The sequence below is a fragment of the Pinus tabuliformis genome, chromosome 5_1 (assembly GCF_031772625.1).
Source record: "Pinus tabuliformis cultivar Carrire ecotype Pingquan chromosome 5_1, CPIR1, whole genome shotgun sequence".
In the NCBI taxonomy this organism is placed as follows: Eukaryota; Viridiplantae; Streptophyta; class Pinopsida; order Pinales; family Pinaceae; genus Pinus; species Pinus tabuliformis.
In genome coordinates, this window is record NC_142305.1 from 231,648,549 (window position 1) to 231,653,428 (window position 4,880).

The following is a 4,880-nucleotide window of genomic DNA, read 5'->3' on the forward strand; positions in this document are numbered from 1 at the left end:
CTAATGGAAGATTTTAGTATCTTCTTCATGTATTTGAACCCCGCTCAACACACTTCGGTGATGGAGCTGCACAATCATAGGTAGGCACAGTTGCTGTCACAAGTGACTGTCCACCTTCACCTCATCAAACAACTCCACCACCGCGGAGTGATGTGGGAGATCATACACACACCTCGGTTGAACTGTCACATCCTCCCACCCCACCTGCTCTTGATATTTGTGCAGATTTGGCTTGCAAGCCTACTAGTTGTCACATGGACTCATTCCCTCGACCTCCATCCTCGCGTTCTTTTGATCCTCTGGATTGTACTATTTTGTGTTCTTCCATTCTGGACTCCTCACTTGTTGTGAACGAGGGTCAAGCTGTCGATGGAGTTGGTGTTATGCAGCCAACCTACGCCATCATTCATGATGAGTGTGTGCGGGAATCTAAAGAAGAGTCTGCGGTGAAGGGTGACTCCCTTCCAGTCGTGCCTCATCCACTTCATCCTGACATCCCTTATGATTCTTCCACTGTTAATTTTCCCTGTGAAAACTCATTTCCAGTTGCTTCTACTTCCGATCATTCACAGGACACCTCAGATGTCAGTCTGGTATTACAGTGCAGAGAGGAAACATCTTCCTCGAAAAATCTGTTCAATTTTTCATTTATCTTTCTTAAAAACACATAGGTGAACATCTTTGCTTCTCAGCTACCCCTCTGCCTGATTCATCAAATCACGATGATGCCAACAAACATCCTAAATTTTCTAATCTTGGTTGTCATGATCTATTCACTTCCTCATCTGATCACGATGTTGATTCAACCGTTGTTAATCTATCCAAGACATTGTTCTACGATGATCTATATGTCCATGAGGTCAAAACCCCTCAGACTGTCGAGGCACTTCAGCCTAAGCTAATGGTTATGTCAGGCCCTCGATGTCTTGAGGTTGGTCTCAGTTCTAGTCAGGAAATTGTTGAAACACTCAAGGCTCCTCATCACTCTCTTCTTTGCACTAAATATCAACAAAACACCCAAATTTCACTTCGTCCACTCGAACTACAGGATCCCATCGCTCATGCATTGGACGAATCTTACACAACAAGCACACATGCACAACACAAGTGGTCTACCTTTCTCACGTTTTCTTGCATATCATAGTCAAGAGAATGCATACACTCAACATATACACGCAATGTAGCACAACATCATGATAGCACCACAAAATGCATGTCATGCACTATCACTCATCTTTGTTCTATGGCCACTTGTAAGCTCGGAGTGTGTTTGTCTTCACTATTACATCTTTCTTGTTTGCTGGTTCACACAATTGTCTTGTTCGTGAACCTTGCCTTCACCAACATGGGTCAACCAATGCGTCGGTGGTTGCATTGGAAGTATCACTTCACGTGAGATGACCCATGCACTATTAGCTTAGGAGTAGGAGTAGTGTCTGCTTTTGAGTTGTTTGCTTGCATGATTGTTTGCTCACTTACTTTGTTTGTTTGTTTGTCGGCTTGCTTGTTTGCTTATTTGCTTTGCTTTCGCTTTTGCTTTTGCTCTTGCTTTTCTTTGTTGTTTGTTAGTTCGCTTGTTTCGTTTCATAGGAATGTTTCGCATGAAACCATCTATGACTCTTGAAGCAAGCTGGGTAAAGTATAAGAGACCATATGCTGCTATCACTACTTGGTTATCTATCATCCTCCCTCTGTATGAAGAACCTTTTACTTTCAGTCCATGATACGTCAATGGAAAATACGTACTTTTCAAAGTGAACCTTGGTGAAAACATAATACTTGCACGCTAACTAGTGTCACCTACTCTAGTCAGTTTTTTTTGGGTTAACCCTTGTCAGCTCAGTCAAGTAGAGTAAGGTGAGAGGGAAAACCTTAACAAGCATGTCAGAGGTATAATAAACTACTTCTCTACAGGAACAACCTCTTATGCTCTCAATAAGTCGGGATCCCTCTTCCGCCTCTGAAATAAATAAGTGTTATGCACAGTTATGAAGATGAAAATGAAAAAATGAAAAAGTGAATAAAGTTTGAAAAAAACGAAAATGAATAAGGTGAAAGAAGAGAAAGGATTCCTGTGCAGAGAGGTGATGCAAGTAACTCCGCCCGGGTACTGACCAGGCTCGCTGGCAGCGGAGCCATGCTTGTGTTGCTATGTGACTTTGTCAGGGTACTGTCTAAGCTTGCTGGTAGCGGAGAATCACCAGAGATGAAACCAAGACTCTGATGACTATACTTCTTATGCATCAATATTCTCCTCAACCCCAATCAAAAAAAATGTGTTGACTTGGCTTGGAATGTGTTTCAATTGACCAAGAGTTTGGTAGATGCTACATCTTACAATCAAGCTGGTGTGAAACCAAGAGGAGCTAAGAACTGAGAAATACTTCTGGAGGTGTTAGACTTGATTTTCATGAACAAGGTCCATTCAAAGAGCTGGAGTTCTACCAGTGTGTTGCCAAGTGTTGTAGCGGCTACAACCACCCTCCAAAATTTTTCCTTAGCTTTGTTTTGGAGCCTCCCTTAAAACCTTCATAGCAACTTGTCTTGCTTCATCAAGTTCATAAGCTTTAGTGTCTTTCTTGCACAGAGGCAACCTGTCAATCACAGCTTGATCCATTCCTCTCACAAGTTGTTCAACCAAACCTGGTCCAGCTGCAGGTTGAGAAGCTTCCCCAAAAAATTGTGCATTTATGGAGGGAAACCAGCCTTCCCTCCAGAAATTGCGCAATCCTATATGGCAGTTTGCTGGGCTCCAAGATTGCGCAATCCTGCCAACCAACAATCCTAGTAGGAATTGCGCAATTTTCCCCAATAGTACTACTCAGCCCAGAATTTGGGCAAATCTGGGTAGCAGACAGCTACTCTTCCCAGAAATTGCGCAAATCTCTCGGGCAGTCAGCCCAGCTCCCAGCCAGAAATGTGCATTTTTCTCCAACAGTCGAGCAGTCTCTTGCATGTGCAGTTGAGTTGACCGATTCCCCTTGGGATCGAGAAAATTGACTTGCATGCATGGTCTGCTTCTCCCAAGGCAGCATGCAAAGGCATCCCTTGTTTCAGGGATCTATGTTTAGCACCTGGAGGTTACATGCAAGAATCATTTTAGAAAACTCCCACCAAGTGTCGCTTCCCTACATTTGTGGCATGCACGTCACAACCTCAATGTTATAAAAACTCATCAACCAGACGCTACCGAGCTCATTCCTCACATCAACCTTGTAGATCTGACATCCCACATCACATCTAGGAGCAGTCATCACATTCAACTTAGTTGTTTTGGGGTAAGCCCGCTTCCCATGCCTTGTGTTGCATTTCTGTCGCTTTTCATGTTTTCACTTGTATGAGTATTGTTTTCTTGATTTATTTGAATGCCTTTTGTTATTTACATGTATATTAGCTTGTCCTAGCACTGTTTGAGTTTTTGTCAACATCTCACTACTGTCGCATGCATGAAATTGTTTTCCACGAATGGTCGTCGATTCGGTGACTCGCCTCACCCACATGTATGTCGTTCCATTTTCTGAATATGTCATTCACCATTTGCATGGATGAGCATTCACTTATGCTTACACTCAGTATCAACATGCATTCACACTCACATTCACTTTCAGTTGCCTATTGGCGAGTTTGGCCAACCTCACGTCGGACTCTACCTCACCAAGAGCCTCACCAAGACAGCATCACGCAATCCTAAGAAGGAAGGATCTGCCTTCCTCCCCAAAAATATGCATTTCCTCCCAACAGCTGTTCCCCAAGCCTATTTTGCACAATCCTGAGGGACAGTGACTATTGGCCAAGAAAATTGTGCAATGCAGTCACTGAGCCTGTAGCCATTGCCAGCTGAGATTACACATTGCGCAATTCCAACAAGTAGCAGCCAGACTAAACTATGCATTGCATAGTTCCAGTAGTTAGTCAGTCTCCCAGCAACCCAGACTGTGGCTTGTGTAGTCTTGGCAGTCAATCTCCCAACCTCCCGGTCGAAAGTGCGCAACCTTCATGATCAGTCACACAAGTATGTTGCAAGTCAGTTCTCAAGTACATTTTAGTTTTCAACTAACAAATTTCTTGCCATGAGTGTTTCCATGTCCCCAGGTATTGCAGGTTCTCATCTGCCTCTTAGTAGTGCAGGTATAATGGTTTCCAAGAAATAAGAGTCGAAGACATCGTTTAGAGCACACCTAGAGATGCATTTGATCATGTGTCTATGAGATTGCCTACTCACTGAGACATCAAGTTGTTTGGAGACAAGGATATCAAGATATGACAGCAGTAGCATCACATCAAGCAGCATCATGAACAGCAGCTGAAGGAATCTTACCGAATTCGGTGAACACAACGAATGTAAGAGGAAGGTTGTTGACAATACACAGGCGAGACAAAGTTGCAAGACCAAGTAGATCCATTGATAATGAAAGAAAATTTGGAGACTCATGCTATGAGGTGACGACACGACATGAAGGTCGGGAAAAGACATAGAATGGAACAAATAAGGAGTTTCATGTGCTAAAGCAACAACTCAAGGAAGAACATGAAGCTACACAAACAGACAAACGAGTTGCAACAGGATCAGGAACAACAGTGGGTGCAACGTGCACTCACGGATGAAACTACGCATGTACAAGTTAAAGATCCATCCCAGCAGCTAACACAGAGCAGACATGGTGAGCAGTGTTGTTGATCACATGCAAGGGATCCAGCAACATGCATGTCATTATGTGCATGCATGCAATCCAACCCATTCAACACACTCACCAAGGCGAAGACAAGAAGCAAGTCCAACTAGAACTGAACATGTACTTCGGCAAGTTGATGCGCATGACCACCAGCACACACTTGAAGATCAACATAGACACTATGCATCAATGTGTTTATGGTTCAAC